Source organism: Magnolia sinica, chromosome 16 (assembly GCF_029962835.1).
Source record: "Magnolia sinica isolate HGM2019 chromosome 16, MsV1, whole genome shotgun sequence".
NCBI lineage: Eukaryota > Viridiplantae > Streptophyta > Magnoliopsida > Magnoliales > Magnoliaceae > Magnolia > Magnolia sinica.
The window spans coordinates 17,124,877-17,152,789 of NC_080588.1; the positions used below are offsets into that span (position 1 = coordinate 17,124,877).

The following is a 27,913-nucleotide window of genomic DNA, read 5'->3' on the forward strand; positions in this document are numbered from 1 at the left end:
TCAATTGCCTCTAACCGAAGCTAAATCTATTTTTAACCTCGGTTCTCAACAACCGAGGCTAAAGTCTTTAGCTACGGGAATTTCAGCCTTAGTTATCAACAACCGAGGCTAAATTCAAGCCTCGGTTACAAATTGAGGTTAAAAATGTTTTTTTTAAAAAAAATATTTATTCAGTCCACCCATGAAACAATCAATCATGAAAGCCACAATACCAATAAAATAGTTAATAACCGTCTATTTAGAGTTTAACTACTTTAAATCAATCAAACTGTTTTACAACATTAAGTTCCACAAATAATATAAAGTTATGGTCGTGCCTGTCATCACCGGTGCCGTCGTGCTTGGCTGATCCTGAGATAACACTGCCTGTCCATCTTTTGCTGCTTCCAGGCCAACGTCATCATTGCCTCTACCAGCATTCTCCATTTAAATTATGCGTAGCAGGCCCTTGCAACCTCAACAGGTAGCTCTAGCCTGTTGGCTGCAAGACATGAAATGAAACTCTCAAACAAGAAAGGAAATGCATATGGATGTGTATGGATGCATAGCAGGCCCTGCAACCTAGCCCATTCATTTGTCAAGGCCTGAGCAAGACAACAAATGATTGACCAACCACTTACCTACAAGATGGGACTAATCCAATTTTGTATTAGTTTCAATTTGGGGTTTCTTCATGATAAAAGGATTGAAGTCAGGTTTGAGATGATCAGAGAGCGATGCCCCCAAGAATGCTGTGTCCTTAACCATTGCATTCGGTTTCACCTGCAAATTGATGTAGTAGTCATAACAAGAAATAGAAAGTGTAGCTATATTAATAATGCAATTGAAAAAGTAAAGAATTCAGAAAACATATCTTGGTTAGTCCCATTTTGGCCTAGGTATGATTCACCATACCTTTCTCCCAGATTTCTTCTCCTCCTGAATAAAAGACTCTGCCGACCAAGCTGGAATGACCTTGTCAGCCGTGCTGTACAGATACAGCTGAGGGCAGGGAGGCTGGTCGCTTGAGAGGATGGAGATGATCTTCCTCAACCTCCTATTTACATCAGGCAAGTTCAGAAACTTAGAGAAGAACTTCTCTAAAATTGATAGGAACACCTTCTCAATCAACAGGGGTTTGTTATTAGTATCGAGTTTAGGAATTGGTAAATATTGAAAGATATTTACAAACAGGGCCATCATATACCTTCCATCTGGTGATCGATGAACACTGAGAAACTGAAACAGATGCTTGCACTGAGGATAGGAAGGATTCTGATTATACGTGGCCCATATTAGGATGCAAGTCACACTACACAAAGTAGACAATGCAAACACAGCAACATACTGTTAGAAAAACTATACACAAAAACTTTAATTCGTGACTGAGTAAGCTACATTAACTAAGATCATCAAAAGATACAATGGTCGCTCACCTAAAGTTTTGTTAATATGTGTTCAATTGTATTGTCTCTGGCTAAACCAATCAGGACTCGGCATGCTAGAGCGCGTAGGCAGTCAAGAGAAGCTGGAGGTGTAAATATCCTAGGATGGAGAAGATGCAAAAGAACCTTTATACCATTGTTGGCACACACAGTGTCCCTTGCTTGGTGATATCCTAGTTCTAGATGTGCAGCAAGGCCGGCACAACTTGCTCCAGGACCTAAAAATATCCTCCGCTCTCCAACTACTGCAGGAGCAATAGTAGGCACAACAGTCTGTGAACTATTGCAAGTGTCCTAAATAAATGATTATGGAGGATACAAGACTTGAAGGCACACAAGAGGGTTTGTCTCTAACAATCATAACTGTGACAAAAAAAAAAAAAAAAAACACAACATGAGCTGTTAGTATATTAAAGGGAAGACTCAAAATGCATGAGTTACCTGATAAAAGAAGACGCTCTGCCTTCTAACAGCACTACCTTCTGAGAAAGTAATGTTGAAAGCAAGCTCATATGGCTCTTCTGGATATAGACTGCTCCAGGTATGTTTAACAATATGCAACAACAAAACTACGGTGCATACATGAATATTTCGAGATATTGAGGTAAAAAGATTGCTCCTGCTTTTGGTGAATTTGGTGTGATAAGAACAAATAACAGAGAGAATTCAGATCAGATGCCATAGCCAGTTACTATTTGTGATATGGGTGTTTAGAATTTTGATGGTGAGGATTTAACTTACAAAGAGATCTGGATAGACTTCATTGCTGATGCTCCTGTCCTCAGAGCATCTACAGTTTCTGTTGTTGCCTTTGCACCTTCAAGCATAATCATCTACCAAACATTGTTTCTGGCACAGAAGAAGCCCTTCGTTGAGATTATGACATGCACCAATATGATTGCATTATCAGTAGTAGACATAAGAAGACGAGGAAGAAGAAATTAATAAAATAAATAAATGAATGAAATTTCAAGGAAAAAAGAAACAACACAATTGCTATCTTCAGAGAGTGCATAAAAAATTGGCAGAAGCATCATGATATGAATTACAAGTGGGTCACAATAAGTTTTTCTTTTCTTTCTTTCTATAATATGACTGTATAAAAGCTAAAATGATGGAGTTACTTTTTTCTCTTTACTCATAGCTAACAAGAGTTAAATGATTAGGCAACAAAATCACAAATGCTGAACATGGAATCCAGTAACAATGTATCATGAATATAAAAGACATCCTATGCAAATGAATTGACTAAATGTCAGCATGCCAAGTTTGAACTGCATGACCCATACATGTATGTAAAAATGCAGTGTATCTGATTAATGTGTCGGGGTTTTCCCTTAAGAACAGCTATCTCAAATGTTCACATTAAGGTCTGGATTGTTGAGAGCCTTTGGGTTCAAACCTGGGAATGATTTTCCTACCCCAAGTTTGTTCTGTTCTTCTGTTACTTTATGCTCCAAAGAATTATCTGCTCAATCGAAAGAGAAACAAAGACTGTGATGAGGATTGCATATGAAGAAAAAGAAGAAGATGAAGAAGAAAACACCATGAAAAACTCTCTCTGCATGTTTATTTTAGGCTTAAAATGTAGTTCTGAAGTCGTAGAAAGAAACCCATGAAGATTGCTTCTTTTGTATGTTTAAATGCAATTATAAAATCATTGAAAGAAACCAACAAAGAATTTTCTTTGCATTCCATTTTCAGTTTTGAAATCCTAGGAAATAGGAAAGTTCCATCATCCATCTGTTTTGGACTTAAAATGCGGTTTTGAAATTGGTAAAGAACCCATAGGATTTTTTTTCCATGCATGTTGTTTGTGAGTTTAAAATGCAGTTTTGACATCACAGAAAGAGACTAGTTCTTTTTTTTTTTTTCTTTTTTTTTTGATCTGTTTATTGGGATGTTGAAATGCAGTATTGAGTCATAGACAAAAACCATGAAGATTTTTCTCTATTGGTTTTGAGCTTGAAATACATTTTTGAAACCATAAATGTTTGTTTGAGCTTACTTAAGAAATCAAAACAGTCAACTGCTCTAGGACTTCCCATCTTAGGAATTTCATTGCCAACTTCATTGCAAAAATTCCAGCCTTCAAATGCCACTCTCAATCCATCTCTTCTCATGCCTGGATCACCCACTGCCGAAATATACCTTTGTTCTATGAAACAAAAGAAACTGAAAGAAAGCATTTTCATCATAATAAACAATACAAAAAAATGGTTTTCCATGGATCTTTTCAAGCAAGTCTGCTGAGAAAGAGGGTCTGAATACTTCAGAAAAGGGATGCAGCTTGCAGGTGTTGGCCTCTTTTTGATTTTTTTAGTCCTTTTTATCATATGTAGATCTTTGTTGTGTTCTTTCTTCTTGCATTGGTTTCTTTCCTAACACTCTTATTAGTATCTACAAGCAAACAATTGAGAAAATTCATGAAAGATAGCCCCTGATTTTTATACAAATAAATAAGATGTCAAGTAAAGGCAAGAGCTCATCTGTTTTCATCAGACCAATGCAAAACCAGCAGATTCAACACCCTCACACTCATAAGCATCCTAAGCTACTAATATGAGGCCCACCCCTATAAAACCCTAACAAATAGCACCAGATATAAAATTTTCAAAAAGATGTAAGTGCATTACCTGTAATCTGAAGTAATATCAACACTGATTTCAAATCCTTATGATCTAAAACTCTGCAAACTCTCAATACTAATTAAATGGAAGACCTAAAAATGGCACTTCCCTTTTCTCACTAGCTGTGCATTTGATTGCACCTAATCATGAAATTTCATGATATTTGATGCAACCAAATGCACTCTAAACCATAAACTGATAAAAAAGAAATTTTAGATGAAAGAAAATGAAATTTGTGGCCCTCCCCTATAGTAGCCCCTTTAAAATAAGAATTCAGAATTACAGACAAAATCACATATAAAAATAGGAAATTCGGAACATAGAACCCATACCATGAAGGACCTGAGCTCATTCTTCATGTCAGCAATGCCATTCAGAATCTCAATCTTTTGGACATGACCAAGTTTGCTGAGAAAATTTAACTCCACTCCTTCTTGTTGCTCTAATTTCTCCTTCCTCTTTTCCTTTGCCACCTTTTCATATTCCTCAATTGAGTCCTCATCAATTAGATAGCCAATGCCCTTTTGGACATAGAATTCTGTGCAAGCATTACACCTGCAAAGAAGATTTCTCCATTTCTTAGAAAGAAACATGGGTTTTTTCTTCTCTGAAACAAATGAGGCTTGATGTGGATCCACTCCAAATATATAGTTGGGATTTGAAATGCTACCGTGGGTTGCATCCTGCTTTAAAGCCACATTTTTCTCCAAATTCACTCCAAGCAGAGGATTTCTAAGAAAACAGTTATTAAAAAAACCTAACTATCTGATTTGGATTGAACAGAGCTCACTCTATATTGGCCTATTTATTTTATAATTAGAAATAGGCCTTGGACCGTTCTAGAGGCCAGTCGATTTTGTCCTCCATGTTTTCAGCGAGAACAGACATACCCCAAATCGGTGCTATCAAATTGGCGTGAACAAACTAACAACATTAACAATCTAGATTTAAAACGAATTCCTATTTTTGTAATTCGCACTCAAATTCGAATTCAACAGCATGTATGAACCCTCATAAACAATCACAAACCTTCAGAAACGCTAAATCTACAATCGTCTCAAAGCAGAAACCCTATCACCGACTAAAGAAATGAAAATTCATATCGATCATGCGAGCTTTCAAGTTCATCTCCCTTGGATAATTTTTGCATTATGCTCGAGAGGGTCCAAGCTCCAGCATCGCCATCTGCTGAACATCTGGATGGGAGAACCCGACCCCGGGGCTTTTCCGGCGGAGTCTCCGTCCCAAAGACCTCTGGCGGGAGGTCTCTTATAGTCGGAGCAACGGATTCCGCTGCCATGGAAGGGTCCTGCTTTAGCTGCTTCGGTGGAAACTGCACCAGGCGGCGGCGTTGGAGAATCTCAGTATAGGAAGAGGAGCCGGAGCTAGGGTTTTCTATGAAAAAAAAAGGATGGACGATCGAGGTGTGAAAATCCCAAGGGAAACCCTAGAAAGAGAACGAAGATCTCTCTCACTCGAGTCGGGGAAAAAGCGGTGCACCTGCAAATTTATATTTCGGAATTAGACTTTTGGCCTCGGTTCCTATAATACCGAGGCTAAAAAGCAGACGTTTGGCCTCGGTTCCTATGCAACTAAGGCTAAGAAGTCCGATTTCATTTCAACTTTTTTAATTTTTTTTCAAAATTTTCAATTATTTGAAAATTCTCAATTTAAAAAAAATTTCTAATTTTTTTCAAGATTCTCAAGTTCAAAATTCTTATTTTTTTTCCAAAAATTTCAAAGATTTTCAAATTTTTTAATTTTTTTAAAATTCTCAATTTAAAAAAAAATTCATACTTTTTCATAATTATCATTTTTTTATTCTTAATTTTTCAAAAAAAAATCTTAATTTTTTAGAAGTTCTTAAAAATTTAAAAAATTCTTAAGTTCTTAAAAAAATTCAAAATTCAAATCTTTTTCAAAACTCTCAATTTTTTCACAATTGTCAAAAAATTTTAAAATTATTAATTCTTTCAATATTCTCAATTTTTTAAAAAATATTCTTAAATGTAGACTTTTGGCCTCGGTTCTTATGCAATAGAGGCTAAAAAGTAGACTTTTGGCCTCGGCTACTATGCAACTGAGGTTAAAATGTAGACTTTTCGCCAGGGTTCTTATGCAACTGAGGCTATTCCTGTGTAACCGAGGCTAAAAAAATAGACTTTTCGCCTTGGTTCCTATGCAACTAAGGTTAAAAAGTAGACCTTTCGCCTCGGTTCCTATGCAACTGAGGCTAAAAAGTAGACCTTTCGCCTTGGTTCCTATGTAACTGAGGCTAAAAATTAGACCTTTTGCCTCGGTTCCTATGTAACTGAGGTTAAAAAGTAGACCTTTCGCCTCGGTTCCTATGCAACTGAGGTTAAAAAGTAGACCTTTTGCCTCGGTTCCTATGCAACTGAGGCTAAAAAGTAGACTTTTCGCCTCGGTTCCTATGTAATTGAGGCTAAAGAGTAGATTTTTTACCTCAGTTCCTATGCGACTGAGGCTACAAATTAGACCTTTCGCCTCGGTTCCTATGCAACTGAGGCTAAAAAGTAGATTTTTTACCTCGGTTCCTATGCAACTGAGGCTACAAATTAGACCTTTTGCCTCGGTTCCTATGTAACTGAGGCTAAAAAATAGATTTTTCACCTCGGTTCCTATGCAAATGAGGATACAAATTAGACCTTTCGCCTTGGTTCCTATGCAAATGAGGCTACAAATTAGACCTTTTGCCTCGGTTCCTATGCAACTGAGGCTAAAAAGTAGATTTTTCACCTCGGTTCCTATGCAACTGAGGCTACAAATTAGACCTTTCGCCTCGGTTCCTATGCAACTGAGGCTAAAAAGTAAACTTTTTGCCTCGGTTCCTATGCAACTGAGGCTAACAATTAAACCTTTCACCTCGGTTCCTATGCAACTGAGGCTAAAATGTAGACCTTTCGCCTCGGTTCCTATGCAACCGAGGCTAAAAAGTAAACCTTTCGCCTCGGTTCCTATGCAATTGAGGCTAAAAAGTAGACTTTTCACCTCGGTTACTATGCAACTGAGGCTAAAAAGTAGACTTTTAGCCTCAGTTCCATAACAACTGAAGCGAAAAATGAACTTTTAGCCTCAATTCCATAACAACTGAGGCTAAAAAACACATTTAGCCTCCATTTTTTCAACTGAGGCTAAAAAATTGAGGCTAAAGGCCTACTTTCTTGTAGTGATTTTATCGTCCCACATGTACGGCCTAGCACAAGAAGCTACAAATTCTTATATATATACTCACTCACTAGAAATCTAAACACAGCAATCACAAACAAGGAAAAGGATCAAATGGCTACTTGGGTCCACAAGATCTTATCTATTTTCTTCATCTTCATCACAATCCTTTCATCCCAAACACTCTCCCAATCAGACAGCCAAGATAAACCTCAAGAATGCAGGGCAAATTCAGGTGACTGCAATGACAAAAAGGCAGCCTTGCCACTCAAGATCATAGCCGTAGTATCTATCTTGGTCACTAGTATGATTGGGGTGTGTTTACCTCTCTTCTCATGTTCAATCCCCATTCTACAGCCAGATGGCAATCTGTTTGTGATCGTGCATTCGCGGCGGGAATTATCCTTGCCACCGGCTTCATGCATGTCCTACCAGATTCATTTGATTTCCTGAGGTCTGAGTGCCTGTCAAATAATCCATGGCACAAGTTCCCATTGTCAGGTTTTATGGCCATGTTATCAGCAATAGTTACTCTGATGATAGACTCTCTCGCTACTTCCATATATAATCAGAAAAATAGTAATGGCGTAAATCCAGAGGGTGATGTGGCTCAAGGAGATAGTGAGATTGGAGTCATGGGTGGAAATGGACATTTTCATGGACACGTAGCAAAGGATGCATCTCTTGCGTCGCAGTTGCTTCGTTATCGTGCGGTTGCCATGGGTGGTATTTTCTTACCTTTATTGAATTGGGACCATTGCTTGGTGGGTCCTGAGATTCATGCATGATCTACTTTAGGTGGTGGGTCAACATGGAATTGGTGTCCCCTCAAGGATGAGATATTGATGTAGAGCAGGTCGCAGATACTTTCATGGCCCATATGAATCAGAAAAGGCCCAATCGAGGACAGAAGTGATATGGACCGTTACACCTTAAATCGGGCGTATCTCGTAATCCGGAATGAGTTATTAGACGTAAAATATATAATTTTGGGGTATGATGAGATACTTGAGCCACCCAACCTGATATGTTGGGTTGAGCAAGCCGGATTTGCAAAATATCATTAGATCGACAGTTGTTTCCATGTTTTAATTCCATTTTTACTATAAATAGTGTAAGCCCCGTGTCCTAAACCGTACCGTTCTGTGGGCTTCCGCGGTCCTCCCGGTCGAATTTCGACGATCCACGATGCGTAAATAACAGTTGCGCGCGATCGTGAGTTGTATCCTGCATTTTAGAGTCGGCTCGACCCGAGAGTTGTACCCTAGCGACCGCGCCGTCGCCGCGGTTTTGATGCCACGTCTCGCGTGTCGAGGCGATACCCAGGCCAGGAGATGTGGGCCCTCGTTCAGTTCGAGAAAACGCCGCGCATTTGCAAACTTAAGAGAATCTCTAATCAAATTAATCACATCACATCCCATCAATCAAGTACCACATCACATCTTATGTTAAGTACACATCACCTTTCACCCATCCCTAAGCAACCCCAAAGTCAATACTCTCTTACAACAAGGTACACATCCATCACCCATCACCCATCTCTCACCCATCACTCTCCCATCTCTCTCTCTCTCTCTCATTTTCAAAAAAAAAAACTCCATCTCCAAGCAACCAACGTCCAAGCTACCTCCATGAGGGAAGCCATGTGTGGCCCACCTTCCTCCCTCCCATCTCCACCATCAAAGCCTCATCTCCACCATTGGATTACGTTCCTTGGAGCTTTAGGATGCTTTAATGGAAGAAAAAGTCCAAGAAGATCAAAGGTAGGTGATTTTATTATTTGATTTGTGATTTAAGGGCCCACATATGTGGGACCCATCTCGATGTATGTGTTGTGATCATAGGAGGGGCCCATAGTGACGGGGTCCCTCCACTACACTGATCCCTCTCTCTCTCTCTCTTTCTCTCTCTTTTCTTTTGTTTGGTGATGATGTTGATGAGGTGTGTGGCCATCATGTTGGGTTTGATCCACACCGTCCAATTGCAGGACCCACCATTGTTGCCCGTCCATTTGGATAGGCCCGGATCAAGGAAAAAAAATACAAATATTAAGTTGATCCAAAGCTTTGGTGGGCCACCGCGTGGACCCACCTTGATGTGCGTGTGTTGAACGCCCATGCGTGTGTCCCACATCCACACGTCCATCCATTTTGTCTAGGCCACGGGCCCACATGATCCTGACCAACCAGGTTTCAGGTGTCTAGCAGCAATGCTACTGGACTGTATGAAATGGAAAACACAAATGTCTGCTTGATCCCAAAATGGGTGGGCCATTGACGTGGCACCACCCTGATGTACGTGTTTCTTCACACCGTCCATCTGTTGGACGTGTGGGGTCCACCTCGAGGTATGTATATCCACAGTCCATCAGGGACAGTGGGATCCACCATGATTTATACGTTATATCTTCACCGTCCAGAGGTTTTCTGGACGGTGGGATTCCACCTTGAACGTAGGTGTTTTATTATGCTGCCCACCCTGCTCGTGTGTCGCATCCATGCAGCGTGGGACCCACCTGATGAGGAGTGGACTGGCTGGTATACCACCACACCAGTTATATTGCTGCTGTAGTGCGTCAGCGGCTGGGTGGTTTGATCCACACCGTCTAGCCCTTGGACGGTGGGACCCACCATGGCGCATATGTTGTATCCATACCGCCTAACCATCTTGTGATATCATTTTATGGTATGGGAGAAAGAATGAGTTAGATCTAAAGTTCAAGTGGACCCCACCATTGAAATTTGTGGGGGACAGTGACATCCACCGTTCATCTACTGGCTGGCATCTTTGCTCAGTTAGTGGGGGCGACTCCACCTGCTTCACCTATGCCCCCATCTGGGAGCGCTAGTGCGAGTGGCACATTTGAGCGATTCCAGCGCTTACGACCTTCCACATTTGTGGGTTCTTATAGACCCGAGGAGGCCGAGTACTGGATTGATCGCATCTCTAAGATGCTGAGACCACTGCACTGTTCAGAGGTTGAGCAGGTCGAGCTTGCCTCCTTCATGTTTGAGAAGGAGGCCAGTTTATGATGGGACAATGTTCTTCGCACTGTTGAGAAAGGATATAAGTGGTCGTGGTAGGCGTTTGAGGCACGCTTCCACGAGAAGTATTTTTCGGTTACGTACCGACATGAGAAGGAGAGTGAGTTCCTTCGCCTCCGCCAGGGAGGGATGTCGGTGACGGAATATGAGAACTGGTTCACTGAGCTAGGTCGCTATGCTCCCTTGATTCTAAGCGATCAGCCGATGAGGATGCGGCATTTTTCTGAGGGATTGAGGCCTGAGATCCGATCGAAGATGTGCTGTGCTAGCATATCTTCCTATGCGGAGTTGGCGAGCATGTCCTTGCGAGCAGAGCAGGACGGGGACAGGTCGTCCCGTATGCGAGCACTTATGGTTCCTAGGCCGCGACCTGACTTTCAGAGTGCATCTTTTCTCGGCAAGAGGCCGCGGGCAGATTCTCCTTCGAGGCGTTCAGCGCCGCCCGCTCAGCAGGTGCGAGTTGATCTTCGCTGTTCGTACTGTGGGAAGATGGGGCATTTGGATTGTTCTTGCTTTTCGCGTATGCGGGATAGTGGTTTTACTCCACTGCAGAGGATCAGCCGTCTGATGCCTCAGGTTATATCACCTCCACCTCTTCGTTCAGCGCCAGCTCATCCATCTTTCAGACCTTCGGTACCTAGCTTCAGGCCACCTCAGCGGCCCATGGTTCCTCCACTGAATCGTCAGCAGCAAGCTCGAGTTCATGCGCTCTCAGCTGAAGCGCCTATGTCTGACTTGGTGCCGAGATCCTTTGAGGTTACAACGCACATTGAAGGTATTCCCGTTTCTATGTTGGTGGATACAGGGTCCACTACCTCTCTTATATCATATGCGGCAGTTAGGTGTCTGAGTTTGAGCACTGTTTCTATGCAAAGAGTGACGCTCACTACCGTTACGGTGATCTCCTTTACTATGAACAAGCGTTGTTTGGATTGTTTGATTGATCTAGGAAGTGGATCGATTCTTGTTGACTTTTTCGTTGCACCTCTCTACCATTACGATGTCATTATGGGTATGGATTGACTCACGAGGATGCGAGCAGAGATTGATTGTGAAGCAAGGTCGGTGACAATTCATGGACCTGAGGGCGAGACAGTTACTTTTTCAGTTCAGGTCAGTTATCCTTTTCGTCTTGGAGTTGGAGAGTATGGCTGGATCGGCGTTTGAAAGCACGCTTATAGTTCGGGAGTTTGAAGATGTGTTTGAGTCGATTCCTGGATTACCTCCTAAGCGCGAGATTGATTTTACCATCGATCTCATGCCTGGTGTGGTACCCATTTCTTTGCCCACCTATTGTATGCCTCCGAGTGAAATGGATGAATTGAGGAAGCAGATAGATGGTTTGTTGAATTTGGGCTTTATTCGGCCTAGTGTATCTCCTTGGGGAGCACCTGTCTTGTTTGTGAAGAAGAAAGATGGTTCCTTGCGATTATATATTGATTATCGCAGGTTGAATCTAGTGACTGTGAAGAATAAGTACCCTTTGCCTAGGATCGATGATTTATTTGATCAGTTGAAGGGGGCACGGTACTTTTCGAAGATTGATCTGCAGTCAGGGTATCATCAGTTGCGCGTCAAGAATGAGGACGTGCAGAAGACCACTTTCAGGGCTAGCTTCGGTCACTATGAGTTCCTTGTGATGTTGTTCGGTCTTACGAACGCACCGGCCGTATTCATGGATCTGATGAACAGGGTGTTTCAGCCATTCTTGTTCTGATTCGTCAGTCTTTATCGATGACATCTTGATATATTCTGCGAGTCGGGAAGAGCACGAGGAGCACTTAAGAACGGTCTTGGATACTCTTAGGAAGAATCAGCTTTTTGCGTAGTTCAAGAAATGCGATTTCTGGAAAGAGGAAGTCAAGTTCCTGGGACATGTGGTGTCCAAGGAAGGGATAGCTGTCGATCTTGCTAAGGTAGCTGCAGTTCAGGATTGGAAGCAGCCTAGTTCAGTTACTGAGGTAAGAAGCTTTCTGGGTCTAGCAGGCTATTATCGATGCTTCATACGAGACTTCTCGAAGATAGCCAGACTGTTGTCTCAGTTGACACGGAAAGATTTGAAGTTTGCTTGTAATGAGAGGGCGGAGGTAGCTTTTCAAGAGCTGAAGGACAAGTTGACGTCCGCCCCTGTGCTAGTATTGCCAGAGCAAGGGGTTAAGTATACGATATATACTGACACCTCTTGCGTTGGACTGGGTTGTGTCCTTATGCAGAAGGACAGGGTGATTGCTTATACTTCGAGACAGTTGAGGAAACACGAAGAAAATTACCCTACACACGACCTGGAGTTGGCAGCTGTCATTTTCGCATTAAAGCTCTGGAGACATTACCTCTATGGAGAGGAGTTCGAGCTCTTTTGCGACTACAAGAGCCTTAAGTATATTTTCACGCAGCGTGATTTGAATATGAGGCAGCGCCGATGGACGGAAACATTGAAAGACTATAAGTTCGATGTTTCTTACCATCCGGGCAAGGCGAACCCTGTGGCAAACGCGTTGAGTCGCAAGAAGGCTATAGAGTTTGCGGCTCCGCTAATGATAGCAGAATGGGACATGTTGGAGTTTGTGCGAGACTTTGAGCAGAAGCTTAAGGTGGAAGAGCCGTATGTGGTTATCGTACACATTCGTGTACAACCCCTCATGGACGAGAAGATCGTTGCAGCTCAGGCAGATGATGAGCTTTTGCCGAAGATGAGAAAGTGGATTGGTACAGATGAGAACTTTGAGTGGAGTGTTGGTTCTGATGGGGGCCTACGATTTCGTGGCCGGTTATGTGTCCTAGACATTCCTGACTTGAGATGGGAGGTTCTCGAGTTGGCTCATAGTTCTAAGCTTGCGATGCATCCAGGTAGCATGAAGATGTATCAGGATATGAGAAGATCTTATTGGTGGGACAACATGAAGGTTCATATTGCTGACTATGTATCTCGTTGTCTCATGTGCCAGCAGGTCAAGGCAGAGCATCGCCGACCTCCTGGGCTGCTTCAGCCCATGCCCATAGCAGAATGGAAGTGGGACTTCATCTCTATGGATTTTATTTCTGGGTTCCTGAGAACGAGGAAGGGACATGACTCTATTTGGGTGATCGTCGACCGATTGACGAAGTCAGCTCATTTCTTACCGATCAGAGTCACAAACTCTGCAGATGAGTTGGCTAGATTATACATCAAGGAGATTGTGCGTCTGCATGGAGTTTCCTTGGAGATTATGTCTGACAGAGACACGCATTTCACATCTATCTTCTGGACTCGTATCCAGGAAGCGATGGGTGTGAAATTGAAGTTTAGCACCGTGTTTCATCCGCAGACAGACGGGCAGACGGAACGTGTGAATCAAATTCTGGAAGATATGTTGCGAGCTTGTGTTTTGGATTTCAAGGACAGTTGAGATGATTATCTCCCTTAAGCAGAGTTCGCGTATAATAACAGTTTTCAGGCGAGTATCGGCATGGCTCCCTAAGAGGCATTGTATGGTCACCCGTGCAGAGTACCGCATTGCTGGGCAGAAGTTGGCGAGCGTAGTTTGATTGGTCCTGAATTGGTGCAGGCGACTTCAGAGAAAGTTGACATTATTCGACGCCGACTTCTGACAGCCCAGATTAGGCAGAAGAGTTACGCTGATACGAGGCGGCGACCGCTTGAGTTTGAGGTTGGAGACCATGTATTTCTTAAGGTCTCTCCTATGAAAGGAGTTCTGCGGTTCGGTAGGAAGGAAAAGCTCATGCCGAGATTTATTAGTCCATTTTAAATTCTGGATCGAGTGGGAGCGGTAGCGTACTGCCTTGCTTTGCCCACACCACTTGCGGGCGTGCATAACGTATTTCATGTTTCTATGCTGAAGAAGTACATTCCTGATCCTTCGCATATTATCAGTTGGGAGCAGGTGCAGTTGAGCGAGGATGCCATATATGTACTGCGACCGACACGTATCCTAGACAGGAAGGAGCAGGTATTACATAGCAAGGTCATCCCTCTTGTGAAAGTTCTATGGATGCATCATAGTGAAGAAGAGGCTACTTGGGAGTTTGAAGCTGAGGTCAGAAAGAGCTACCCTCAGATCCTTGAGGAATATGAGAAGGTACGAATTTCGAGGATGAAATTTTCTTTAAGGGGGGTAGATAATAATGACCCAAAAAATTTCGTGCCAAGACTCGAGTACTACCTCTATTTTTCCTTAGAAGCTATTTATGGGTAATTAGCGCTAAACTCCATTACTTGTGAAATTAGCATCAATCACTTTAAATTTGATCTGCATGACTCAAAACCTGTAGAATCATTAGCGCTATGTTACTCTGAAATCTGAGATTCATCGCTAAATCCAGTTGCTCTTAGGAATTTTTGGAAGTTCTGGATCGGACCTGGACCGCGCGTCGAAAGTCCGATAGCAATGATCTTAGGCAGTTATGGTCACCATGTTGGACTTGGCCATCACCTCAAAAATCAAGTCCAGATGATGTTCTGGGTCAATTTGATTGAGTCCGGAGTGAAGAGTGTGAGAACGGTGAGAGATTAAATATGCTTTTATGAAATCTGAGTCGTGTCGCTTGCGTGACGATTTTAAACAATCTGACCATTGGATTCTAACCCAATTTCACCCTCGGATCAGGGAAGATGGCCCAGGCAGGTCATAGTGCTTGTGGACCTGATCGAGTTTCGGTGACCGTTGAATTGAGTATGGTCCGCCATGGTTGATCTGTAAATCCGATCGGTACGAAAACTCAGTCTGACGTAGATCTATGGTCAGCGAGCTTAAGTCCGACCGCACGTGGAAAAAGGCCCACCGGAAGTGTTCCGTTGGATCGAGAAAGGCCTGTTTTGGTTTTAACCTAAGTATACCTTGGCCTTGGGGTTATTTTCATCAATGTTAGGCCTATATATAGACCTTAAAACCCTCACTCTCTTTTCCATACGAATTTCCTAACCCTAGCTAAGAAAGAGAGAGGAAAAGAGAGAGTAAGTGAGAGAGAAGTTGGTGAATCATCTTAGATTCTTTCCTGTTGCTCTACATCCTTAAACCATCACTTTTGAATCGTTATTCCGGCGATTCTAAGTTCCTTCTTAGGTAAGTTAACCTAACCCTAATCTGTTTTAGAGCTTAGAATGGTTTATGTGTGTTGTATCTCATTTCTATTCTTGCCTTAGGTTGTCTAGTCGCCGTTGACGAAGACATATCGTCTGAATCAGTTTGGTGCGCTATTTCTGGTTTAAGGTGCGGACTTTAATCATATTTGTTATGGTTTTCAAGGCTTTCAATGCCAGTTAATGGTTTATTCTTGTTATGGATGAGATTTCACATGCTAAATACTATGTTTATTTTGCGTTCCTGATATGCATGTGTTATATTGAGATTTGTGTATTCTATGTATATGTAGGAAGTACCGTATACGTATAAAATATGAACATGTGTTTGCCATGATTATTTGTCGTGTATTTATGCAAGATGTATGTGTGTCAACTCCTTGGCAAAAGGAATTGTCCAAATGTGTGAATTCCAACATACATCATGTATGTTGACCTATGTATTCTAAGTGTTTATAGAAATGTCTGAATGATCTAAAGTGTAATATATTATCCTATTTGCGGGCGTTGAGAAGCGATTCTCAACTCTCCTAATGGTGTGTATGATTTCCTACATGCAAGTCACATTCCTTGTTGTTTAATTTCAAGTATTACTTATGTGAAAATCCATGTTAAGTTGATATTCTGCAATTGCTCATATACTACATGATTTGAATTATTGTTCCATTACTATTCTAAATTGTTGATATGAATATCTATTGTAGTGGAATATGTTTGGGACTATGAATAGTCCAGGAAATCGGTAATCGGCCTTGAGTTCGTGGCTGAGGTTGCTTTCGCCACAAAGGACGTGATTTGACGAACCCGAGTCGTATTAGAGTTGTCGGCAGTGGTTTGGCCACACGGAGTGTTAGCGCACTCTATGTCGTTCAACCCAACATGCGCTCGTGCTAATCGAGCTCGTCAAGTAACCCGATTGTCCAATGTATGTTCACCATGTATGGACGCTATTGTTTGAATCTAGGGTACCAAACTTACCGATGAAATCCTGTTGACCTTGGTACCTTGATCCGCTAAGACTCATGAGCCGAACATGGTGGTATGGGACACCGTGGTCGAGCTGTCGACCTATGCTGGGGTGACGAGCCTCCCCGTAGTGACCAGTGAGCAACCAGACTCGTGACCCGATTATGGTGGTATGGGACACTATATTCATGCTGTCGGCCTACATTGATTGGTGACGAGCCCTTTGTAGTGACCTCGAGCAAACCTGGATACCGCATTGAGGTGACGAGCCTTATTGTAGTAACGAAGGTATGATAGGCATGCATTGATTGGTGACGAGCCCTTTGCAACGACCTAAAATCATATGATCGTATGAGATTGTTTAGGACTGACGACCCTAGAATGGATCACTGTTGGAAATTGATATGAGGAGGGTACCTTAGCTTCCCAATCCTGCTGTATGAAAGGGACTAATAACAACTTGGTAATCATGTTCATGCACCGCATTGCATGTGCCTGGAAGAGGTGGAGCAGTTGAGGTGATGTCATGCGTAACGTAAGATGAAGATGCTAAGGGTGTATAGGCGAGGGCACGCATTATTCTACATACATCCTTGCACTAACAAGAGTACTTAGGACATGTTTGATTATTCTGCTTTATCATTACTGCTTGATTGAATTGATAACATGTTAACCTTTGCTTTATTGTTCCACTGAGTTGATCACTCACTCCCTCGTTCTGGGACAATGTTTAAACACCCACCAGACTCTGTCTTAGATGCAGATATTGATGTGACCTCTGAGGCAGAGCAGAAGTTTGAGGATGATGAGGCTGCATTTTCTTTTATGCAGTTTTCAGGTGGGTTCCTGTGAGCCTTGTCCTGATGCGCGGGAATTCTGGGTTTCTTTTGGGAATAGATAATGTCATTTGATGTCTGTATTTTTGATAGCAACACTTGTAATGTAATGACCTGAAAAATTTTGTGCCAAGACCCGAGTACTACCTCTATTCTTTCCTTAGTAGTTTTTTTGATGTAATTAGTGCTAATCTCGATTGCTTGTGAAATTTGCATCAATCACTTTAAATTTGATCTGCATGACTCAAAACCTATAGATTAGTTAGCTCTAGGTTACTTTGAAATCTGGGATCCATCGCTAAATCCAGTTGTTCTTGAAAATTTTTGGAAGATCTGGATCGGACCTGGACCTTGCGTCGAAAGTCCGATAGCAATGATCTTAGGCTGTTGCAGTCACCATGTTGGACTTGGCCATTACCTTAAAAATCAAGTCCATATGATGTTCTGGGTCGTTTTGATTGAGTCCGGAGTGAAGACTGTGAGAACGGTTGGAAATTAAATAAAATTTTGTGAAATCTGAGTCGTGTCGCTTGCGCGATGATTTTAAGCAATCTGACCGTTGGATTCTGACCCAATTTCACCCTCTGATCAGGGAAGATGGCCCAGGCATGTCCTTGTGCTTGTGGACCTGATCGAGATTCGGTGACCGTTGTTTTGAGTGTGGTCTGCCACGGCTGATCTAAAGATCCGATCGGTACGAAAACTCAGCTTGACCTAGATCCATGGTCAGTGAGCTTAAGTCCGACCTTTCGTGGTAATAGGCCCACCGGAAGTGCTCCGTTGGATCGAGAGAGGCTTGTTTTGGTTATACCCTAAGTATACCTTGGCCCTGGGGTTATTTTCATCAATGTTTAGCTTATATATAGACCCTAAAACCCTAGCTCTCTTTTCCATACGAATTTCCTAACCCTAGCTAAGAAAGAGAGAGGAAAAGAGAGAGAAAGTGAGAGAGAAGTTGGTGAATCATCTTAGATTCTTTCCCGTTCTTCTTCATTCTTGAAACCTTCACTTTGGAATCGTTATTCCAGCGATTCTGAGTTCATCCTTGGGTAAGTTAACCTAACCCTAATCTGTGTTAGAGCTTAGAATAGTCGTTGTGTTGTTGTAGCTCATTTTTATTCTTATCTTAGGTTGTCTTGTCGCCGTTGACGAAGACATATCGTCTGAAATCAGTTCGGTGTTCTTTTCTGGATTAAGGTGCGGACTTTAATCGTATAGGTTATGGTTTTCAAGGCTTTCAATGTTAGCTAATGATTTATTCTTGCTATGGATGAGATTTCACATGTCAAATGTTATGATTATCTTGCGTTCCTGATATGCATGTGTTATATTGTGATTTGTGTATTCTATGTATACGTAGGAAGTATCGTATACATATAAAATTTGCACATGTGTTTGCCATGATTATTTGTTGTGTATGTATGCTAGATGCATGTGTGTCAACTCCTTGGCAAAGGGAATTGTCCAAATGCGTGTATTTCGACATACGTCATGTATGTTGTATTATGTATTCTAAGTGTTTGTAGAAATGTCTGAATGATCTAAGGTGCTACATATTATACTATTTGTGGGCGTTGAGAAGCGATTCTCAACTCTCCCACTAGTGTGTATGATTTCCTTCATGCAAGTTACATTCCTTGTTGTTTAATTTCAAGTCTTACTTATGCTTAAATCCATGTTAAGTTGATATGCTTCAAATGCTTGCGTACTACATGATTTGAGTTGTTGCTCCATTACTATTCTAAATTGTAGATATGAATATCTGTTGTAGTGGAATGTGTGTGGGACTATGCATTAGTCTAGGAAATCGGTAATCGGCCTTAAGTTCGTGGCTGAGGTTGCTTTCGCCACGTAGGACGTGATTAGACGAACCCGAGTCATATTAGAGTTGTCGGCAGTGGTTTGGCCATGCGGAGTGTTTGCGCACTCTATGTCGTTCAACCCAACGTGCGCTCGTGCTAGTCGAGTTTGTCAAGTAACCCGATTCTCCGATGTATGTTCACCATGTATGGACGCTACTGTTTGAATCTAGGGACCAAACTTACCGATGAAATCCTATTAACCATGGTACCTTGATCCGCTAAGACTCATGAGCCGGACATGGTGGTATGGGACACCGTGGTCGAGCTGTCGGCCTACGCTGGGGTGACGAGCCTCCCCGTAGTGACCAGTGAGCAACCAAACTCGTGAGCCGATTATGGTGGTATGGGACACTATATTCGTGCTGTTGGCCTACATTGATTGGTGATGAGCCCTTTGTAGTGAACTCAAGCATACCTGGATACCGCATTGAGGTGACGAGCCTTAGTGTAGTAACGAAGGTATGATGGGCGTGCATTGATTGGTGACGAGCCCTTTGCAACGACCTAAAGCCATATGATCGTATGAGATGTCTAGGACTGACGACCCTAGAATGGATCACTGTTTGGATGGTGATATGAGGAAGGTACCTTAGCTTCCCAATCCTGCTGTATGAAAGGGACTAATAACAACTTGGTAATGATGTTCATGCACCGCATTTGCATGTGCTTTGTAGACGTGGCGCACTTTGAGGCGATGTCATGCGTAACGTAAGATGAAGGCGCTGAGGGTGTACGCGTGAGGGCACGCATCATTCTTCATACATCCTTGCATTAACAAGAGTACTTAGGACATATTTGATTGTTCTGCTTTACCATTACTGCTTGATTGAACTGATAACGTGTTAACCTTTGCTTTATTGTTCCACTGAGTTGACTCCCACGTTCTGGGGCGGTGTTAAACACCCACCAGACTCTGTCTTAGTTGCTGATGTTGCAGATGTTGATGCGACTTCTGAGGCAGAGTGGGAGATTGATGATGATGAGGCTGCTTTCTCTTTTATGCAGTTTTCAGACGGGTTCTAGTGAGCCTTGTTCTGATGCGAGGGATGTTGAGATTTCTTTTAGGAATTAAATGATGTAATTTGATACTTATAATTTTGATAGCAACACTTGTAATGCGACCTGGTATGTATATGTATTTCAGGGATTTGCACATGTACACATATATTTCTTTAAGTCTTCCGCTTGCTTTCTTCACTTATCCCTGAATTATATTTGCTATTTGGCTTAATCTATTCCATGTTTTATGCACTAATACAGACAACATACATCCTTCATTAAATATGTTGCATAAGTAATGTTCTGGAACTCGGGAGCTGAGTTATGCTCGACCCCCAAATTTCAGGGCGTTACAAGTTGGTATCAAAGCATGATTTGGGTTAAACCATACCTGGGTTATGGTCACACACCGCACCCTGTCGCCACTTTAGTGTATTTGGGTGCGAGTTTATCGTAAATTGTGTGTTTGTGTTCCGTTGCTTCTATCGGCGAAAGTTTACAGAAAACGTTTGCCGAGATCGAGTCTGTGCTCTCTTCTGATCACACACAGCGACCCGAAATCTTTCCTAAACCATCTATTAATGAGTTTAGATGGTTTATCATCCCATTTCAACCCTTATCTTCAAGAAATCTCTGTTTGTATCAGATTTCAACTCTAATGACCCGATAGGCGTCGAATCATGCAAAGGGGCCGATCGGGGCATTTCCAGTGGGGCCCAGGAGGGACCCACATATTTTGGGAGCTAAGGGACCAGGAGGACCTCACCTAAACAGCGAGCCATCGCCGGTAAGTCCAGAGACCGGCGATGTCATCGCTGGCTCGGCGAGGGCTCGCCTATCAGCGGGTTAGGCCGGGCGGGCCGGCTCGGGCCGACGTTTGTATGGCCTAGTGTGGCCCACCCCTCCACGGTTTGCTGATTAAAACCCTTCCCATACCCTACTTCCTTTACAATCCTCCCTCCTAAGTTCTCTTTTCTTTCAAGTTCTTCTCCAAACTCCTCCAAATCTCTTCCAAATCTTCTTCTTCCTCCATTTTCGTGCAAACCCTACCAACCCATCTCTAAACCTCACCCTCCATTGCTGTTTACCTTTCCTTTTCTTCTCATTTGGGCTCTCAAATCCTCTTTTGGGATCTCAAGTGTGTGAAAGTTTCACCATCCTTCCTATTTCTCTCTTTCTCTCATTTCTCATGGCCCTCTTTGAGTTCATCACGGCCATCTTTTCCATTTCCTCCCTTCTTTCTTTGATGGGGAAGAAGAGAGTGCCCGTGGATGAAGCCGGGCCTAGCCGCCCAACCTGTGCCCGGAGGTCGAGAGGTGCCGCCGCAAGCACGACCGCCACTCGTGAATTCCAGACCAAGCGGGACCTTGATCCTCGAGCTCCCATTGGTAGGACCTTGTTGGCGGAGCTATCACATGGAGTCTATGAAGGCCGTAGAGTCCTTTTTGAGGCTCATGTTGATCCGCGGCTGTTTGACGAGTTTCTGTTATTGGAGCGCCTGGAAGGGGCTGGTTGGTGTCCCTTATTTGAGGGTGAGTATCGTGCGAATGCAAGTACTATTCGAGCTTTTTATGCCAATATTCGTGATCCTTCGGTGGAGCCTTTGCAGTTCAAGATTCCTTGTGATAGCGGTCGGGAGGCCACGGTCAACGTCGCTTTGATATCCCGACTCCTGAATGTGCCACTTGGTGAAGTGCATGCCAGTGAGAAGAATTTGGACAGTATGTGCGAGAGGGATCGTCGCACCCGATCCTTTTGTGGTCGTCTGGTTGAATGACAGTCTAATAGAAGTTTGCTAGCTACCAACATGACAGACGATTTTCGCTTGCTTCACCACATGTGTACGTTCAATGTATTTCCGATTGCCGATTTCGATTGATGTGACCGATTTACCGATTCTGATTATCAATTGATTGCGATTGTCGTGACCGATTGCTGATTCCGATTGACGTGACCGATTTACCGATTCTGATCATCGACCGATTCCGATTCGTTGAGGCTGAGTATCGAGGTCGATTTCATTTGTCAAGGCTGATTTTGATTGCCGAGGCCGATTGTCAAGGCCTATGTGATGAGGCCCATTATGATGCATTTGAGGGTCAAGCGATGGAGCCCATTGTGATGTATGTTAGGCCCGTGTGAAAGGCCTATTGTGATGTGTATTAAGCTCTTGAGTGAGGTCCATGGTGTTGTATATCAGGCCTTCTGTGTGTCCATGAGTCCACTATATGTAAGGCTCTATATGGGCCACTCCTTGGGAGTAATGTTGGTTAAATATCCACATTGTCAAGGCGATTATCGATGCCGATTATTGGTGCCAGTTATTGATACCAATTATGAGTATGTGACAGCATAGCATCATGATACATACTCATACGCATCATCTGCATGTTTGTTATGAGATGTGGTTGGCCATTGCATATGATATTGGGCACGTTGTAATAAGACTCCCTGATAGGAGGAGATTGTCTTACATGAGTACACGGTATGCGCAGGAATGATGCATGACTGGATTGTATGACTCATGTATCTTGCATTGTGTGTTGTGATTACTGTATGCCCTAGCGACATCAGGGGCGTAGCCTCCACAAGTATTTCGTGAATGGCCAGATGGGACACCAGAAATTTATTCTACATGGGGTGCTATAGATATCCCTGGGTGAAAGTCCCTAAACCCTCTTGGTTCCAGAGGTTGCTCCAACATCTAGACCGAGTGGATGCATGAGCGCATGAGGGCCGTATATCGTTAGGCCGCATCTCCCACTGTGTCATGGTTGGTTGGAAGGGGGTGCGGCCTTACCTGCCCGAGAGGAGGGGGCAATGCTAGACTGAGTCTGACCAGCTCGAGGAATGGGTTAGCTATCGATGAGCTGAGCCTGATATTAGCAGGCGGATAGTGAGGTCTCTTCCACTCACCTTGTTGCGCGCGATGGGGCGACAACCTAGTTTGGAGTGTAATAGACCCCGGTGATTTTCCAGAGAGGAACCGTACTGATATGTGGACTTACTGAGTAGGAGTTGCATGCTCATTCATTCATTTCATTCACTATCCACTCGGGTTGGTGGTGTGCAACTAATTGTTGTGTATCTTCGCAAGGCCAGAATTTCGGTTGGGCGCGCGACTAACTTGAGATCAGGAGTTTACCACATTGAGTCTGACTATCCAAATTTAGGTATGAGACTGGTTTAGATAGAAGTCCCTCGTGGTGGACCCCATAGCCTGCAATACTACGTACTATCATCCCGACTTCACACTCCAACTTGGTCATTTCATTTGCATCGTATATTGCATACATCCGCATGCATATGGCATTTTGGGATTTGTTATGTTTCTGCACTTATATGGCCTAGACGGACTCAGCAGGATTTACATATTGCATTGTACCCTCGACATTTGATATTTGGTTCTCTATGACTCCTCATTTGCATAGCTGATCTATATTGCTTCATCAATAAATGATATTGTTTTTATTATATTTTTGCATCGCATAGTCTGGATAAGGCTGATGGTATTTATGGGCCTATCAGCATGTTTTCGCATTACTCTGATATCGTATGATTTATGATCTTGCCAGTATTTATGATATTGTATGATTACGGGCTTATTAGTATTTCCGCTTACTCTGATTACTCTGATATTTCTTACTTGACACTTACCTTGTGCACACACTTACACCACCCACTAAGCTTTCTATAAGCTTATGCACGATAGATGCGTGCAGGTGATGTTAGGTTGCAGCGGCATTGAACCTAGAGCGTGCAGCGGTCTTCCGGAGCTTTGATTTATTTTATTTTTTTAATATATATTTTCCTTTCAGTATTGTACTCAAATGATTATATTAGTGGATATGTGATGATGATGTTGCTTTTGTGGATTGGGTAATCTTGTGGTTATGCTTGTTACGAGTTAAATGTACATTGGAAAATCCTCCTTGTAGGATCCCAGGATCGGAATCTGGCGTCTGGACGCTAGGAGCCGAGAATGGGGTACTACGGAGGCTGTCGGCACCGGATTTGGCGATTGGGATTCCTGTGAATCCGATTTCTGGGTTTGGGGCGTGACAAATAGTAAGTTTTAATTTGATTATAACTCTTCATCTGTTGGGCTTTAGGAGTTGCGTCTAACGTGAAAAGTGCTTAGAATAATTTAGACAATAGTGTGGTGAAACCAAATAGGACACTTACTATTTTTGGCAAAAAACATTTCGCACTAGTAGACATCACGACCATCTATAAATAGTAAGTTTACTATCTATAGCAAGTTGCGTATTCTAAGAGTTTTAGTTGTAGTTTGATTCTGAAATTTCTCCCATTGCTTGGTATCCCTATTTAAAGGGTTGTAAACTCGTTTATTTCATTCATTAATTAAATTACAAATTTTATAGAATTTATTTATATTTTTCTTGCTTTTTTCCTTGAGGATTCGAGAAGTCTCTGTGAGGAGTTCAGAGAAGTTCCATGGATTCGGAGTAGTTATCCTTGAGGAAGACAATGATCGACCTCATAACATTCATCCCTGCGTTAGATATTATGATTATTAATACACAAAAATTAAATAAATAACGTAACTAGTAAAGGTGCGAAGGTTGTGTGACTTCTGTTAATTAGCAAGGTTTGCATGGTGGCGGCTTGCATTCAACTCCGATGTTAGTTTTTCACCACTTAAAGAATGTTGGTGACCCGTCAAACACGCAAAATGTATGGTTGTAAGGCATTACCAAACATAGTTTACCAACTCATCGGATTAGACTTAGACTAGGTCAAGTTAGATGTGGTTCAACTATTGGATTTTTTAGGCTAAAAGTGCAGAAGAACAAAGGATATTTTCAAAATTTTAATTCAATATATTGAGTTAAGGATTTTTATTGTGATAATATCTGATTTCAAACATCTTCCAAATTACATACTTGAATGGGAAGCCATGTCTGATATTGATGGACGATGATAAAACTTGATTTTCCATTACTTACATACTTTTAGAAGACTTAGATGGAAGAAGAAGTTTTCTATATATGTGTGGTGAGGAGGTCGAGACTTTACTTATAAGTACGCTGGCTAGATTAGCTCAGTCTATCACAACTACTCTTTCTCAAGCATAAAAGTTCACATCTCTCTACGCTGCATAGATAGTAAAGTTTAAGTACATCACTCCTTGTTTAGCTGAATTGATTTCAATTATTATGAAGCACACCAGTATGCTCAGTTCAAATAAACAATAGTCAAATCCAAACCACCGATCATTTAGGCAACTTAATTGAAGTCTTCAATCAACATCATAAATCAGTAGTGGAAATAGGCCCAACTCAGCCCAACTTGTACAAGTCACACCCTAACTCAAGCAATTACGAGTCGGTCCAAGTTCTCGAGCCTTTTTACCATGATCCGGACCATCTAAATCTCTGACCTAAGTACGAATGAAGTGCAACCAAAATATTGCATTGAGAATATGATGGTAACCATTTAAATTTTCCTCTTAAATTTGGATCACTTACTATTTTACTTTCAATGATTCATTTGATAGGCGCAAATGGACTGTTGGGATAGATTAATAAAAAAGATTCTAGATAAATGCTGCTTTGACAGGATGGTTTGGATAAGTAGTGTACATCGTTGCCATACATTATGAGAGAATATATAAGCCAGCATATTTATTTTTCTATGGTGCAAAACTAACATAAGAGTCTAACCCATCTCCATTATTAAGTCATTATCCCACATGGAAACGCTCTGATGGTCAAAGTCACATTCTCTATATACCTATCAGGGTATTAATTATATCCTGACGATGGAATCCGGTGTAATACCATCTCTCTCTCAAGTATTGAATATATGTTATTTTCTATGTATGGTTTCAAATGTGACTATTTTTGCAGGTGCTGGAATTAGGAATAGTGGTCCACTCAGTGCTGATTGGGCTTTCCTTAGGAGCCTCCAACAACACTTGCTCAATTAAGCCGTTGGTGGCTGCCCTTTTGCTTCCATCAAATGTTTGAAGGAATGGGCCTTGGTGGTTGCATCCTCCAGGTGGGGCTCCTTTCTTTCTTTCTGCCTTAGTTAGAAAACTTGTTGAGTCAACTCAAACCAGCTCTAAATCTAAGTTTCTTGGAAACTCTATTTTAGGTCGGACTCAATCCAGACAAGGGATGACTCGTTGAGTTGACTCAATCACTCGGTGGACCAACAGTGACTTGTGATGATTCGATTCAAGTCACTCACTGAGTTGGCGAGAATTATATTTACAAGAAGTAATGTGAAAGGAGTGATTCGAACCCATCATGGAAATGAAGAGAAACTTGTAAATTAGACACCTTAATGTTGAATGAAAAGATATTTATCTTTCATTACTTACATACTCATTCACTCAACTGAATTATAATTGTTAAATATCCGCCCAATCAGGTCTCGTCTTTGAGTTGACCCTACCCGGTTGAACATCGAATCGAATCGAGTTTTCAGGTTTTCCAACTATGCTTTTGTTGGGAATTGTACTGCGGAATCACACAGATATGGATCTAGGATAGCAATCCTAGAGAACCAAGCATATACAAGAGAATACAAAGATTTAACGTGGAAAATCATTATGGGAAAAAACTACGGCACAAAGCGACAGAAATTCACTATGAAAGCACAAAATACAAAGAGAGGACTTACCTGATTTGAACAACCTCAAATCTCACCCTTGTTACACCATTTGCAAACTTTAGAACCCTTTTAGAAACCCTTGGAATACCTTTAGAAAGCCTTAAAATGTTTTAGAAAGGCCTTAAAGACTCCTATTTATAGTTTAGGAAAATTCACTTTCACACCGACTTAGAATAGTCCGGAAATCGCATCAAATTTACGCAGTCCGCGCACAGTTTGCATAACCTTCGATTAGTCGAGCCAGGACTTTGACTGGTTGAGCGTCCCGAAAATCCAAATACATCATTGCTGGACTTCGAGTCGAACTTTCTTCGACCAGTTGAGGATTTCCAAAATTTTTCAGATTTAAGACATCTGTTAACAACAACTTTCTCATACAATCCTACATTATGTACACAAAGATTCATTGCCAGGACCAGATTATGGCAACGAGCTGGAATGATAAGAAAACGCATGCATGACATACATATAATTTAAGTTAAACTGTCAAATTTTTGGGTTTTAGTCTACATATATGTATCATGAAGCGAACTGAAAATTACGATTATTTGATTACCTGACTATTGATCAATGGATATTTGTTAGATGGTTAAAACTTAAAAGTATCTAGCGGTCCTATTCAGCTAACAAGTGTCGACAAATGCGATATTGGGATTTATCAGCTAATCATATTTTTGGGACTATGACTTAGCCGTAATGGCAGCTGATGCAATTTAATGAGTTTAATTAGTCTTCATTATATGTCACGGTTACAATTTCTGAGTGCCTGGTATCAAGCATCATACATGTGGTGTGTGTTTGAAATAAAAAATCATGCATTAGCAGTATCAAATGACTCCCCAGTTAAAAAGACTTCTCTTACAATAATATGGACTTTTTGGCATATAACTAATACAGGCAGAGTACAAGATTGTGAAGAAAGCTACAGTGTTCTTCTTTGCGACGACAACGCCGTTCAGAATCGTCCTCGGTATTGCATTATCCAAGGTCTACAGAGAGAATAGCCCCAGCTCTTTGATCGTGATAGGATTACTGAATGCTTCGTCGGCTGGGCTCCTGATCTACATGGCCCTGGTGGACCTCCTAGCAACTGATTTCATGGGACCCAAGTTACAGGGCAGTATAAAGCTACAGATCAAGTCCTATATTGCTGTCCTTCTGGGTGCCGGTGGCATGTCACTTATGGCTAAATGGGCCTAAAAAGTTGCGAGCTGTGAATAAATTTGGGGGTGTTTTACTCCATGTAG

The 27,913-nt window shown here is 42.0% G+C and overlaps 2 long non-coding RNA genes and 1 pseudogene across 4 annotated transcripts; 1 reads left to right on the plus strand and 2 right to left on the minus strand.

Annotated features, from left to right (window-relative positions):
* Positions 1-326: 326 nt before the first annotated feature.
* On the minus strand, positions 327-1,617 carry LOC131229069 (uncharacterized). 3 transcript variants are annotated; one of them, XR_009163159.1, is made up of 4 exons: positions 1,416-1,617; positions 1,187-1,291; positions 895-1,098; positions 331-762 (listed from the first exon to the last, which is right to left on the minus strand). It is a non-coding gene; the product is annotated as an uncharacterized LOC131229069 (long non-coding RNA). The 3 variants fall into 3 exon arrangements; XR_009163158.1 differs by lacking the exon at positions 1,416-1,617 and having other exon boundaries at positions 334-481; positions 621-762; positions 1,187-1,409; XR_009163157.1 differs by lacking the exon at positions 1,416-1,617 and having other exon boundaries at positions 327-762; positions 1,187-1,409.
* A 2,391-nt stretch (positions 1,618-4,008) lies between these two features.
* On the minus strand, positions 4,009-4,776 carry LOC131228972 (uncharacterized). The gene is made up of 2 exons (XR_009163109.1): positions 4,397-4,776; positions 4,009-4,194 (listed from the first exon to the last, which is right to left on the minus strand). It is a non-coding gene; the product is annotated as an uncharacterized LOC131228972 (long non-coding RNA).
* Positions 4,777-7,354: 2,578 nt separating this feature from the next.
* LOC131229533 (fe(2+) transport protein 1-like) lies at positions 7,355-27,866 on the plus strand (annotated as a pseudogene).
* The last annotated feature ends 47 nt before the right edge of the window (positions 27,867-27,913 follow it).